The sequence below is a fragment of the Callorhinus ursinus genome, unplaced genomic scaffold, assembly GCF_003265705.2.
Source record: "Callorhinus ursinus isolate GAN/ISIS: 27379988/994484 unplaced genomic scaffold, GSC_fseal_2.0 scaffold1, whole genome shotgun sequence".
Classification (NCBI taxonomy): domain Eukaryota; kingdom Metazoa; phylum Chordata; class Mammalia; order Carnivora; family Otariidae; genus Callorhinus; species Callorhinus ursinus.
Genome location: NW_027397063.1, coordinates 129,843,866 through 129,859,727, shown reverse-complemented (window position 1 = coordinate 129,859,727; position 15,862 = coordinate 129,843,866). Strand labels below are relative to the sequence as shown.

The window sequence follows — 15,862 nt, the reverse complement described above, 5'->3', positions numbered from 1 at the left end:
GGGGCCTGAGACTGACTCTTACAAGCCCCAGGTGAGGTTGGTGATGCTGATCCATAGACCATCTCCAGTGACTAGGATTTATAGATTATATCAAATTCCACTGGGGTTTGCAGGTTGGGTTTAGGATAAAATTGAAGCACAAAACCTCGAAGTCAATGTTGTAAAAATCCAAGCCTAAAAGACCAAACCAAAACAAAAGTCAGTTCAATTAAGATGTCCATGATAGAGAAATAAAAACTGCTTTCCAAAAATGGTATTTTAATGTAACACTTCAGAAAACTGAATATTGAGTAAGGCAGAAAATTTAAAACATGTATATGATATATAAACCTGTTAAAAGCACTTTTGATTGACTGATTTAAATAATTCTTTTTGTGGAGTTGGCAGACTATGTGTTGAGGTAGAAGTTCAAAGAGACTAAGAAGCTGAAAAAAAAAATGTTACTGAATGTTAATTTCCAACCATTAAAGTTAAAGCTTTTGATTTCAGTAGAAAAGAAGTTCAGTAAATTACTTGTTTTTTAAAAAAAGAAATAGGACTCTTTCTCCTCCAGAGGTTTCTATGGTTTCATTTAATACTTTTGCTATTAATAAATACATAAAAAATGGGTTTTGAAACACAATGGACACTAATTAGGAGGAGAGTAACAAAAGGTTCAAATAATTTAAAAACTGAAAAATTGGTTTACGCTCCTTGGGTCAATGACTCAAACAGAGAAGCTGTGTAAAATATTATTCATTTATGTTGCCAGGTATTCAAGTGATGAAGAAACACTTCCAGATCTTTTGCCTTGGAAAATTCTTGGCTAGACATAAAGAGACAGGGAGCTGTATTACTTACCAGGCTGGAAAGACAGAAGAGCTTGTAAACCCATTCTGAGCACAAGAGCTCATACTCTTTTTCATCAGGCACATCTCTATGAATTCACTCTTACTATAAACATCTCTCATATGGAACCAGTGCTGACATAAGACTTTAGTCAGCAATACTGAGCCACAAACAATATTATTTTGTGATGTCTTCACATGGTTATAAGGACATGCCGCAATAGCCAAAGAACAATGCAAACATGGGAAAATGCCACATGCTGCCATCTCCCATCAGTGGGCAAATGTGAACTTCATCAAAACATGTATACTTTGCGTTGCTCTGGAAGCTGTTTCTAAAAGACATCACTATTGTTCTGTTCTTAACATAGATCAAATGATCCCACAATGTGTTCTCTACTCCAAGAAAAGAGTATTTATTTACTCACCAGAGTCGTGTGTTTTCTCACAGTGGTTTGTGACATCTACAAACACATTCACTATGGGATTCCAGAGTAAAATCCCCCTCCTCTTTAAGCCAAACTATACTCTATATGCCCGTAATGAATCCTGTCACGACAATGCCAAGCGTGATTCTGTTCCAAACTTCTGTCATCTTCTTTGGAAATCCTTCCAAACCCAGGGCCGGGAAACAATGATTATTTCTAGAGAGACTGAATTTACTTAATAGCATCTTGACAGATGGAAAAACCAAGAGCGTTTACATAAGACCACATGAGATTTGAACTATAGATATCCCCAAAAAAACTGATTTTAGAAAAAAAAAGAAGAAGAACATTTCTTCACCAATACAAATGCAAAGCAATCTCCTTTATTTTTCTCCAACATCTAAGTCAGGAAACTAGAAAGAACTTCTTTCCTCAAAGATCTACTCCCTGAGGGATAGTCTATCAAAATCATGAAAATATGAGCCCTGCTTCTGCTCTGTAAAATGTGATGCTTATACAAGTGATATTTTTCCACTAGAAAACATGGGTGTATTTTTATTCTCTGAAAACAATCTTTTTCATTGTTTTCTTTTTTTCACTTTCCAGCAGAAGGGATTAGCGTGTGTCTGTCATTCCTAGGAATGGTGTTAGCATAAAAGCTTATTAGCTTAGTTCCCTACAGCCAACTAATGAGGGCAAAGCCATGAATTCAGTCCTGGGAGAGAGGAGGAAAACATAGGTTTGAACTTCACAGTCTAAACCATCTGGTCAAATTTGAACACCCAAATCTGTTGTTCCCAAACTTAATCTGCACCTAACAATCAATGGGCTTCTCCCCAGAGTTGCACTGAGTCGGCTGAGGGTGGCCTGTTGAATCTCAACCACTGCCCCGTAGGGTGCTGATGCAGGTGGTCTGGGACCTTGCTTTGGAAAACTCTGCAAAGTCACTGGTCTGTCCAAAATCACATGTTTTGGGAACACAAACAGCTGAAGAAGACAGTAAATTCAGCTCATAACAAAGCTATGGTCCCCACTGAACAATTTAAAAGAATGATCATCTAGGAATATGAACATATAGGACAGATCAGAGGGGGGAAATAGCTCTTATTGATTTAGATCAAAAAGTATTGCTTAGAAATGAATAATATGCTCTTTTTACCCAGTTCTTTGCCTTAAAGATTTTCCTAATTAGCAAACCCAGAGAGAGCTGTCAGTTTTGTTCAGAATTGAAGCAGTTGGTTTAAGTTTTACACATCAACAGTTCCAGGAACTGTTGGACTAGAGGTATAAATAGAAAGTAATAACAGAAGCAATATATCATAAGAGTTAAAGCAAAGTATTTTAAACAATTTATTATCTTGGCGTGGGGGAAGAGTGGGTGGTAGGTGTAGAATCATAGATTTGCTCTGCTTACTTTTATCATAGTTGCAACAATCAAAGGAAATGTCTGGATTTCCGGATGTTCCTCAGAAATTCTGGTCTTAGTGAATTAAGAAAGGTTGTATGCAGGAAGCTGATATGTACCTATCTTTGCTATCTGCTATTTTATCAGTAGAGTTTCATTTTTTTTTTTTTGAACAAAAATCAGCAATGGGTATTGTTTCTAGGAGGAGTGGTAGCTTATAGGTGGGAGGGTAGGAGTTGGGTCAGGGTGAGGGAGGGAGTGGAGGTGGGCACGGGGTTACAGGTAGGGCCGTAGCAAGGACAAACTAGAAGGAAGAAGGCAGTTAAGTGTTCCATTTCCATCTTAGGCCCTAGTTTTTCTGAGACTTATTGCTCCCTATTTGATTGGTGGTGGGAGTTGTCTGGATAAAGGTGATAGAATGGGTGAAATTGAGCCTATGATGGATATCTTAGGTTGAGTTCCCCAAAATATGCCCTGAGACAAGGATGTGGCACCGGAGTTGATTTAGCAGGTGATTTCAGGGTAGCATGCTAGAGAACAGGGACTAGTCCCTCCCAAGGACTCTAATTATGTAGAATACACTTCAGCATTGTCCCACTTGAGGTGTGAGGCAGCTGGATTATTTTTCCACCAACTTCCCTCAGTTACTGGTTGAGGATGGGTCCCAGAAAGTATTACATCCTAGGCATTTCTGGTCTGCCCCACACATGCATTAGGTGGACTTCCACAGCCAGAGAAAACCCTCAAGGAAAGAGTCAAAAGAACTCAGTGGTTGGGGTGCCCAGAAATGTGGGATCTGGGGCAATATGGATGGGGCATCAATGGTAACAACCATAGTGGAAGACACAGAGTGGGCATATCCAGACAGGAGACTCTATTTGCACATAAAGGATAAAAAACGTCTTCTATTGAGAATAGGCATTTGACTTAAATTCATTTTTTTATTTTTCTCTATTTAAAAAATGTGCTTTCTAAAAGCGTACTCTACAGCACGTAAAACACAGCAGGGTGACTATAGTTAATGGTACTATACTGTAATATAGTGACTAACATAACATAATTTTAAAAATGGTACCATATTGTATATTTAAAAATTGCTAGGAATAAATCTTAAAAGTTCTCATGACAAGAAAAAATTTTGGAATTATGTATGGAGACAGATGATAAATAGTCTTATTGTGATGACCATTTCAGGGTATACAAGTATGGAATCATTATGTTGTACATCTGAAACTAATATATGTCAGTTATACCTCAATTTAAAAAAATATATTTTTGTAGTCTGCCTGTCCTGTGGTTTTCCCCATGGAAAAACCCTGTAGTCAGCTACATACATAGCATATAATATAAAATATAACATAACACAATACATAATGTATTTCATAAACAACTGCCATGGTAGAAAATGGAAGCCACATTATTCTGTTGCTTACCTAACAGCTCCTTTACTACTACATCATTCTAAAAATTATGTTGATGATACTAATATTTAATAACAATTGGATTATTATTTAATAACATGTTTTTAAAAAATAAATACCTAAAAACATCCTCTCAGGAGTTTCCTAGTGGAGAGGTATTGCTTCCTCCTATAAGGACTGTCTAGTTATCATTTTTAGGTTTTTTTTCTTCCACAGTTAGCTTTGTAATTATAACCTGGAAATAAACTCTTTAAGCTTCTTCCTTCTTTCCTTCCTTCGTTTGTTTTTTGGTTGAAGGAGTTGGAGAATTGAAAATCATCTTTGGGTTTCTCTGAGTTTCTAGTTTCAATCTAGGTTTGGGATGGAGATTATTCCAGGCTTCCAGCCTTCTCCAAAGGCTTCTTACTGATTGCATTGGCACTACCTGACTGTGGTAATATCATCTGCTTCCAGGAGGTGTGTGTGAGGTGCTGAAGAGAGGAAGGTTGGCTACTCTGCAGTCCCTTTGGGTGACCACCGAGAGTTTTGTGTAGACTTTGGAATGGGTTATTCCCTTGCTGCTGCAACTCTAAGCCTGTGTTATGGAACTACCTGCCAAGGCAGCAGCGGGCTGAGACAGATAGAATAGGGAGATAAGTTTGAGGAGATGGCTCAAATAATCCTAAACCACACTTGAGAGTACCCTAGAGGATGCAGTGGAGGGAAGAAGTCAGTTATCAGATCCCACAAGTGGAAATTTCCTGAAGGACTCCATTTACCATTAACAGCTTGGTTTGAATGGAAATTCCCCAAAAGACTGGGGGTCTTGGGAGAGGGCCGTATCATTTGGAAGGTTAAATTTTAGAGGAATGGTTAACCATGTCACAAAAGTCAGATCATAGTAATCCCCATAACTCCCTGCAAATCCAGAAGGTTTAAAAGCCACTATGGTATAATGACTCCAGTTTCCTCGTGGGTACGCAGGTATAAAGCAGCTTGAATTAACCAGAGTTTATGGGGATTTGGTTACTCTGCTGCATTTAATTTTTGTCGTTATATAACCTTCATTTTGTTTCAACACTTTAAATGTTTTTATCTGCTTTTCCATAATAAAAATCTTAAAAGTTGGCATGTTTTATTATTACTGTCATTTCTGTGTTTAAAATTAATCATTCTGAACCTATTTTTCACCATATACTATTTTTGGTGCAATTAGAAAGGCAATAGAATGTTAGACCCTGAATAGACACTAATGTGAGTTCATTTTCTCATGGTTTGTTCTTTCTTTAAAACTCTAGGTAATTAAGGGTTGGTATTAGTAAGGTTATGATAAATTGAGAGTTTGCTATGGTAAATTTACCCTAATGCTCATTTTTCCTTGTGTATGAATTTCTTTAAATGTGATTTTAAGAGTTTTTAAATCTTGCTTTGGTTCATTGATCAGGTTATACTGGAGAGCATTCAAAGGCAAGGCCCTAACTTTAATACAGTGCAGCAAATGTCTACGGAATGTCAGCATGCCAGGCACTTGACCTCATTTCTCTTCTGCCTTCCCATCTTACAGGGTTTAATTCCTTAGGGATCACTCAGTACATGTGCTTGGTGGACATACAAGTGAACGATTAGAACTATAGTTTTGGTGTCCATAACTTGTCACTTTCTTTTATTTACAGTTCTCATGAAAATCTTCCCAAGTCCAAATGTTGCTCAAATTGTCTTTCTGCCCTCTGCTAGAGGGATTATTATTTTCTTCTTTCAAATATCATAGCACTTTTGGATGCCTGAGATTAATGGTCAGCCCCAGAGGAATCTTTCCACTATCCACAGCTAAGCTCTGGCAGTGCAGAGAGATAAATGCTTGAAAGGGAGGAGCTGCTACTTTTACAAATCCCCCTGGTACATAGATGGGGTGCACTAATACTGAGGCACACTTAACTTAATCAAAAAACTGAGGAAAAGGCTTCTTTTTCCCCTCTTATTCTCTAATGCCAATGTTAAAACTGTAAGCAAGCACAATTTCTGGACAAAGCTAACATAGGAAACTCACAAAGCAAAGCAGTTCCCCTCACTTTGTTGAATTATGTATAAAATTCTTTTGAGAAGAGGCATTCAGAGCCTATTAGCTACAGGTAAAAATATAACAATCCCATCTCTGTTCCCCGGAAAGAAAAATCATAAAGGTCATAGTATAAAGCTCCTTTATCCATAAAGGGTATTTTCAAGAGTATTCACAATGGTAAACCAGTCATTTGGAACTTGACACACATTTCCCTATAAAAATGATGTATAAATAGCAGTGTATTCAGATAGGAATTCCTCCCCAGAACTTCATGAAAAATGGTTTCCAAATTCCAAATACTAAGAAAAACCAACTGAGAAATCAGGGAAAATAATTTAAATTCCCCTGCAGGAATTAAACCTAATAATCAACATAGAGACCTTATTGGTTCTAAGGAATATACAAATGTCAAGTCAAAAGCAAGAAGTAAAAAGTGGACACGGATGTGAAGTTGAAGGTCAAGGTCAACTTCTTCAGGAACAAGGACAGGCTATGTAAGAGAAATGAATCATCTAGTCAGTCACTCAGGCTTGCAGCTGTTGCCATATTGTGTGTTCATAGCCTACATGAACAGTATACCTTACAAAAATCCTATGAAAAGTGTTCCAATGAACAAATTCAAAATAAGGCCTTAAAATGGCAGTTGAGGCACATGATTTGGTGGGGTGCTGTTAACCTTGCTAGAAGGTACAAATATTACATTCTTTGAATACCTTTTGATAATGTTCATTAGCATTTTTCAGTGTTTAAATTTTCACCATAGGCTATATTAGTAACTTCCAAACTTATTATTTCTTATCTATTAATCAAATATTTCTAGAAGTCCATAATGACGAGTTTTAAGAGTATGAAGAACATTGGATGTATTTTAAGAATGACTTATAATTTTGGAAATTCCCAAGAATTCTGATTTCTTATTCCTAAATCTCAGATATTAATATATGTCTAGAATTTGGAAACCTAAAAGTAACAATAAAAAGAAAGTAATTTTTTAAAGATTTATTCGCGAGAAAGAGGGGAGAGAGGCAGAGGGAGAAAGAGAGAGAGAATCTCCAGCAGACTCCCAGCTGAGCACAGAGACTGAAATAGTGCTCAGTCTCACAACCCTGAGATCGTGACCTGAGCTGAAGTCAAGAGTCAGAAGCTTAACTGACTGAGCCACCCAGGCACCTCGGGAAAGAGTAATTTTTAAAACAGAAGTGCCAGTGGGAGCTGTGACACATTAACATCGGATATTAACATCTTGTGGTAAATTATTAGAACTCCAGCAGTAAGCTCCAAAAGCACCTTAACTTTTTAAAGAAAATACTTTACCCTAATTGTTTCAGTGTGTGTCTCTCATAGCCTTTAAGCAATGTTGAGTATAGGAGTCACGTCATCTCCTTCATCACTATTTTCCCTAGTACCCCACACAAAATTGGCCACATAGCAGTTGCTCAGTAAATATTTCCAGAATGAAAACTAGTGAACACATGAACAAGAACAAAAGTATGAGGAGAGTGGTATGTAGATAGAGAAGGTGTGGGAAGTGAATATGGGACTTGACCCGGGTACCTGGACTGGAAAGGGGAAGGAAGATCTGTGCACTGAGTAAAACGGAGGGAAACTCCAGATAATGTGACAATATTGGCTGCCTGAGTACAAAGGACAGTGGTCTTGAAAGAAGAGATGAGAAAGTTGTTCAGATAGTTCACAACACTGTCTGGAACAGCTCCAAAGGATCCAGGCCATCACGCTGCTTCAGTAAAACCCCCTGCCTTAGGGAGCTTGAGTCATTCTCTTAGCTCCCACCTACAACCCACCCTATGCTGAATTGAACCAGGTAACAGAATTGTGAAGACTTTACAAAATTTTCTCCTTGGATACATTTGAAAGCAATATCTACAAGAGGACAGAATAGATGCTGAGCTTGGAATCTGTTGCCTGCCCTGTCCCATTTGCCTCTTAGTGATAGGGTTGTAAAGTTACATAAAAAGTTACTGCAATTTTAAATTTGGGGTTTCAGCTCAGGTGAATTTTTTTTCATATGCCAAAAATGAATGATTTAGATTGGAGAGTCTAGAGAGTAGAGAAGCAGTTTAAGCCAATTGGAGATGAAGGAAAATACTTGTTAAGGCTGAGAGCTAGAGATAGAGCTAGATCTTAAGAGCCTAGTGAAGCTATTCTCAAAGTGTATATCTCATCCTCCAGGCCACTACCACTCAACATGCAGTCCATAGGCAAGAAGCAGCAGCAGCATTTCCCTCCAAATACAAAATCTGTTGCCCAGACCTTCTCAGTCAGAATCTGAATCTTGTCTTTGACAAGATGCCCAAATTATTTGAGTTTACACTAAACTTAGAGAAGTGCTAGTCTAAGAAATGTAGAGTCATTAAGCTTTCATAAGAAGAAGTGTCAAACTCATTTGTGTTCTGGCAAGGGGGTTATAGAGAATGGAGTAGGGGACTAGTATGGAGGTAGAGAGCAGTTACAAGAATATTACAATAGTTTAGGCATGAAATGATGTGGGCTTGACCATCAAGATGAGATGGGAGAAAAAAAGAAAACATCTAGATTTAATATATATTTAAAAGGTAGAATCAGCATGACTTGGTGACTAATTAGATATGGATTTTAGAGACAAGAGAGGTGTGAAGTAAGGCAGGGAGATACCTAGGTTGTCTCCCAGGCAGGTTGAAGGGGCAAATGATGGTACAACCCTCTTTAAGCACAAAAATACAGAAAAAAATACAAGTACAGAAAGGAAAAATTATCATTTTAGCTTTGGACATGTTGACACCTTAGGTGTGCTAGGAAGCAAGTGGAAATTCTGGTTGGAAAACTTCACAGTACCATTGTGAGAATTAAATAAGGCATCGTAGCACAAAGACATGGCAAATCATAAACCACTATACAAATACATATAATAGCATTTTAAACAACTTTCAGACTTTTTTCCTCTGTGGTTTTTTAATATTCTGTTTTTGGTAAAGTAAGACATGATTAACAGGCTTAATTATTGTCCTTGTAAAACCTTAACTTGGAGTCTAACAGCAGACAGAAAGCTGAAAACCAGTGATGAAGTTAGAAAATAAGAAACCTAGAACATGAGGAAGAGTGAATGGTTGTTTTAGTGTTGACTGAAGGAGAAAATACGTACATAATCAGAAGTCACTGATAGTATGTAGTGTAGAGTTACATTGTTCAGTGTGGTAGCAAGTAGCCACATGTGGCTATTGAGCACTTGAAATGTCAGTCATCAAATTGAGTTGTGATGTGGGTGAAAAATATGCACAGGAGTCAAGACTGAATATAAAAAAGAATATAACATTATTGCTAACGTATCATTAACATTGATTTCACCCGTTGCTTTTCACTGTAGGTGGGTCCCATTTGTGACCAACATTGTATTTCTACTTAACAGTATGGAATAGAGCATGACTATGAAACAGTTATTGAGTCCCTTGGTTCTTGCTTCTCATCTTGCACACACCGTCACCTGTGTCCCGTGCCAAAGGTTTCCAGTTCCATCTTGATTTTCTTCTTTGCTCATTGCTTGCCACCAGGAAGTAGTGTAAGTAATGGAAGGAGATGGTCTATGCTTTGCCAAGTTCTCTTTAACAGATCTTCTGCCCTCTTCCAGCACAGCCTGTTCCTCGATTTGTCTGCCACCATAAGTGATCTCTTGAAATTGGGTCAAGGTGATGAGGATTGGAAGGAATCCTCAGGATAATCTAATCCTCTATCCTTCATTTATGGATTAAAAAAAATCCAGAGGTCCAGAAATGTCAGTAAGTTTTGTCTACTATCTAAAACTTTTCCCCCAGTTGGACCCAGTTGGCCCAGAGTTTTGTCTTCTGAGATAAGAGACCGTACAAAGATGTGGGAGGAGGTACAATGCAGATTTGAACATTTCCTTGGAGATAATCGGAGAAGAGTTAAGGGATTTGTTTTATGAAACTTCTGGTTCATCTGGAGAGAGTTTGCTTAGAAGAGGAGAAATTAATCATTTATAGAGTGTGGGAGAGATTTAGGGGGAAAAATGTGGGAAGATGGACAGAGATCCAACAAGAAATGAACTAAAATTTTCCAAGCAGCAGTGAAGGCTTTGTCTCTAACCATGCATCATAGTAAGTTGTCTAAAGAGAAAATGTTACAAAAAGATACATGCAGAAGCCTTACTACCCTGTATTTTCTCCTTTAGATATAACTGATAATGGCTAGTAGCATTTAATTTGGTTATAAACTGGGAAAACATGTGATACTTCTGTGATGCACCAGTTTTTCAATATCATTATCAGACCATCTTTCCTCTGGCTGGAAGAAACTTTGAAAATATAAGGCAGAGTAGTTTGCTAAGGCTGCTGTAACAAAGTACCACAAACTGGGTAGCTTAAAACAACCAAAATGTATTGTGTCACAAATCTGGAGGATAGAATTCTGAGATCAAGGTGTCAGCAGGGCCATGTTCCCTCCAAAATGTACAGGGGAGAATTTTTCCTTGCCTCTTTTTGGCTTCTCCTGGTTTACTGGCAATGCTCAGCATTCCTTGATTTGTAGCTGTAGCACTTCAATCTCTGCCTGTATGATCATATGATGTTCCCCCCCTCATATGTCTGTATCTCTTTGTCTCTTCCCCTCTTCTCATCATCACAAAAGTCCTCTTGGAGTAAGAGCTTCAACCTATATAGGCCTATGTAGACCAGGACCTGCAGGATAAACCTAAACAGAATGACTGCATGCTAAAATAAAAGATTTAAATAAGGCCTGGAGGCTCTTAACATAATAGACAAAATGTCCAGGGTATAGTAAGAAAAAAAAAAATAACCTGTCAGACTGAAAACCAAGAAAATTACAAGCTGAATGAGAAAAAACAATCAAATGATGCCAATACTGAGATGAATTAAATGTTGGAATTATCTGACAAGAATTTTAAAGCAGCTGTCATAAAAATGCTTACACAACCAAGTACAAATTTCCTTGAAATGAATGAAAAAATAGAAAATCTCCACAAAGGAAGATAAGTTATTTTAAAAGCACCAAGTAGAAATTATAGAACTGAAAAATAGGACCTCATCTTAAATAATTACAACTGCAATAACCGTCTTTCCAAATAAGGTCACACTATCAGGTACTGGGGATTAGGACTTCAACATATCTTTTCGGAGGATACAATTCAACCATATCAGGATGTTCCTTCTCTGTGCATGCATTATATTTGAATAGAAAGTTTACCTAAGACTTTGGATCCAAAGACGATGCCCTAAACCCACTTCTCCCTGCTCCTCTCTGCCTAATAAAATTATAGGTCTTATAGGTTAAACCCTGGAAATAACAAAAAAGGAAAAGGAGAACTCTAAAATGTGTTAGGAAGATGGCAAACTGGGAGGAAAGACACAGCAGCAGGATGTCTTACATTTTTCCACCCAATAGAAAAAGAGGACTCAGACCCTACATTTTCCGACCCTAAACTAGCAAAGGAAGACAGTCTATGTTGGCTCACTCCTCCTGCAGATCAAATAGACCCTCTGACAACACCAGGTAACTGTCCAATACTATTCCAAAGGGGAATCAGTTGGGAGCTCCACTACCAATAAATGGCCAGGAGAAGCACTTTTTTTTTCCACTGGGCCTGAGACTCCCCTCTCCAACCAAAAGACACTGAAGGGGCCCAGAAGCACCAAAAGGGATCTCACCAAAACAAGCCTGGTCCATGAGTCTCATTGTTTCCCTAGGCCTGGGACTCTTCTTCCCCACTAGAACCATGGGACGGCCAGTGGGTACCTCTGTGGGAGATCGTGCCACAATAAGCTCCTGGCCCCCAAAATGCTCTACATCTCCCACAGGCAGGAATAGTACCTTTACTACAGGGGCCTGGCCAGGGAAGCCTCTTTCACCTCATAAGCCTGAGACTCCCCTTCCCTAATGAGAGAAACCTGCTAGCTGAGTATGTAGAAAACCCTCTCACACTTTAGGCAGCTTCAGTGAGGACCAAAAGGGTCCCAGTAACACCAGATAAGCAAACCAAAATAATACTACAAACACTTTAAAAATTAAACTGTCATTGGGACCACAGTCCACAAATGTAGGCCAGGACCTGCAGGATAAACCTAAACAGAATGACTGCATGCTAAAATAAAAGATTTAAATAAGGCCTGGAGGCTCTTAACATAATAGACAAAATGTCCAGGGTATAGTAAGAAAAAAAAAATAACCTGTCAGACTGAGAACCAAGAAAATTACAAGCTGAATGAGAAAAAACAATCAAATGATGCCAATACTGAGATGAATTAAATGTTGGAATTATCTGACAAGAATTTTAAAGCAGCTGTCATAAAAATGCTTACACAATCAAGTACAAATTTCCTTGAAATGAATGAAAAAATAGAAAATCTCCACAAAAGATAAATTATTTTAAAAGCACCAAGTAGAAATTATAGAACTGAAAAATTCAACAAGAGAAATTAAGAAAATCACTGCATTGACTTAATAATAGAGTGGAGATGACATAAGATAAAATTGGTGAATTTGAGGACATAAAATTGGAATTTTTACAATTTGACAACATAAAAAAAACTTATAAAAAACAAGATGGAAAGAACTTAGGAATCTCTGGGACAATAACAAAAGATCCAACATTTGCATCATTAAAGCTCCAAAAGGAAAAGAGTGAGACTAAAAACATATTCAAAGACATAATGGCTGAAATATTTCCTAATTTGGTGAAAGGCACAAACCTATAGATTCCAGAAGTTGAGAGAACCTGAAAAATGATAAAACCAAGGAAATCTGGTTGTAGTAGTTTTCTAGGGCTTCTGTAATGAATTACCATAAACAGTGGCTTGCAACAACAGAAATTTATTCTCTCACAGTTCTGGAGGGCCACAGTCTAAAATCAAGATGTCAGTAGGACAATATTCCCTCCTGGCTTGAGGGTGAATTCCTTCTTTGCTTCTTCCAATTTGATGGCTCCAGGCACTCCTTGACTTGGGGTTACTTAACTCCAGTTTCTTCCTCCATCTGCACATGACCTCCTCAGTGCCTCAGACTCTCTGTCTCTCTCTCTCTGTCTGTCTCTCTCTCTGTCTCTGTCTCTATGTGTGTGTCTCTGTCTGTGTGTGTGTCTCTCTCTCTGTGTGTCTCTGTGTGTGTGTGTCTCTCTCTCTGTGTCTCTGTGTGTGTGTGTCTCTCTCTCTGTGTCTCTGTGTGTGTGTCTCTCTCTCTGTGTCTCTGTGTGTGTGTCTCTCTCTCTGTGTCTCTGTGTGTGTGTCTCTCTCTCTTCCTGTGTGTGTTTCTCGCTCTCTCTGTGTGTCTCTCCCTGTGTCTCTTTCTGTGTCTCTTTCTCTGTGTGTGTGTGTCCTCATGTGTGTGTCTCTGTGTGTGTGTGTTTGTCTGTGTGTGTGTCTCTGTCTCTCTGTCTCTCTGTCTCTCTGTCTCTGTGTGTGTGTGTTTGTCTGTGTGTGTGTCTCTGTCTCTCTGTCTCTCTGTCTCTCTGTCTCTGTGTGTGTCTCTCTCCTGTGTGTGTCTCTCTGTGTCTCTCTCCTCTGTGTGTCTCTGTCTCTCTGTCTGTCTCTCCGTGTGTCTTTGTGTCTCTCTCTCAGTCTCCATCACGCTGTCTGTCTCTGTCTGTCTCTCTCTCTCAGTCTCCACCATGCTGTCTGTCTGTCCCCCTGTCTGTCTCAGTTTCCATCACGCTGTCTCCCTCTCCCTCCCCGTTTTTCTGTGTATGTCTTTCTGTCTCTGTCTGTCTCTGTCTCTCTCTGTCTCTGTCTCTCACTCTCTCACTTTGTCTCTCACTTTGTCTCTGTGTGTCTTTCTCTGTGTCTCTTGCTCTCCCTCTGCTCTCTGCCTCTCTGTCTACAGAACGGAAATAAGTATTCTTCTAGCTCCATTTTAGAACAAGATACAGCAAGAACAGAGTTAGTATTCGCTTTCTCCTCCTTTGTTAAAAAAAATCATACAAATCACATTTAGTTATTTAACATTTATTTATTGCCTATATGACCCACACTAATAAAGCATTCAAAAGTAAGCCTTTTGGTAGTTAACCCCTGAAGAAAATAACACTGATATTATAAATTACACATATTTTCATAGGATAAATAAGTCACAACATTATCAAATTGGGCCAAAAAGAGAGATCTAAAGATTGCTTGATGTAGTTTTCTAGGAATCCAAGAACATCATTTTTTTATGATTACAAAAGTTTATTTAACAAAAAAGTTCAATATGAAAGTGCACATGACCTGATTTTTATATTGTAGTAAAACAGGTGCTATGGAGAGGGGACATGTGGAAGCAGTTGATTTCTTTGATGAACACACCCATTGGTTATACTTGTTCCAAGGCTTCTAACATGATGATACTATTTCCTCGTATTACCACCATTCCAGTATTGTTCTGTGGTCCACCAGTTGCCATCTCCACACATTCGTCTATCACAAGATTCATAAACAGATCGAACGCCTGCAATATTCCTTGGACATGTCTGCCACCATTTAATTTCAATGATAATTTCTTGCCCATAAATTTTTTCAACTTGGAAGGGTGAGCTTTGCTCATGGTGTCTACTTGGCCAAGAACATCTCTTTTTTAAAGGATTCAGGTCCCAAATTCTTACCTAGTATGGAATGATACAGCACATGTGGATTAATTATTTTTGCTTCTGTGTAATGCACTGGAATACAGCTTCCCATGTTTTATTCAATAAATGAGCCCAATCCCTTTTTCTCCAGGCATAATTCATTATTGAGCACCATCTTCTCTTCAAATCTAAATTAATGGGAAACTAGTGATAGTTTTGCTTATGAATATCGGTACTTAATCTGTTCCACATGGCAAGTAGTTCAATCTGTAATATCACTTTATGGGGTTTGTCTTTTTATATTACCCTATTTAAATTACTATATTAACATAGTTATGTAACTAAAGATACTCTAAGGATGTAAACAAAATAAACCCTGAGAAAAATATGTGCTATCATTATGAGCCAAAGAGTCTGCCTTCTGAAGAGTTTATTTACAATAATACACAGAATTAGTGAGGAATGATGAACAAGGAAATACCACAGTTGATTTACTGCAAGGAAAATATGTAGCAGTCTACGTGTAGTGGGTGAGTCCCAAGACTTTCTGATGCTATTTTCTCCCCAAAAGAGCCTTATAGGCCCAGAGGCTAGGGTCTTGAAATTGCTCTGGAGCCAGGGGACAAATATGTCTAAAGGAGAGATGGAGAATCTACACTTATTTTTTTTCCTTCACTTAATTTTGATGCATGATCTACTGACAAAATTTGGAGAAATCAGTGTACCAAAGCAGAGTCAGCAATCTTTTTCTGAAAAGGTCCAGATAGTTGATATTTTAGACTTTGGGGGCCAAATGATCTCTCTTGAAACTATTCAACTCCAGCAGGAAAGCAGGCCTACACAATATGTAAACAAACAGTCGTGGCTGTGTTCCAGTGAAACTTTGTTTATGGATACTGAAATTTAAATTTCTTCTAACTTTCACATATCATGAAATATTCTGTTTGATTTTTCAGCCATTTAAAAATGTAAAATCCATTCTTAGCTCTCAGGCTGAACAAAAATAAGTCAGAGCCAGGATTTTTCCTGCAGCCTTGATTTGCTGAACCCTATATGAAATTACCAATGGTATCAATATTTCCTTCATGAGTAATGATTATAATTTAGTTTATATTGCTTCAGACCTACTGGAAGAACTCAGCATTGATTATTACTTTTCTTTCCTTTTTTGAGTTAATAT

At 38.1% G+C, this 15,862-nt stretch overlaps 1 pseudogene; it reads right to left on the bottom strand.

Annotated features, from left to right (window-relative positions):
• Positions 1-14,429: 14,429 nt before the first annotated feature.
• Positions 14,430-14,660, bottom strand: LOC141371105 (small nuclear ribonucleoprotein G pseudogene; annotated as a pseudogene).
• Positions 14,661-15,862: the final 1,202 nt, after the last annotated feature.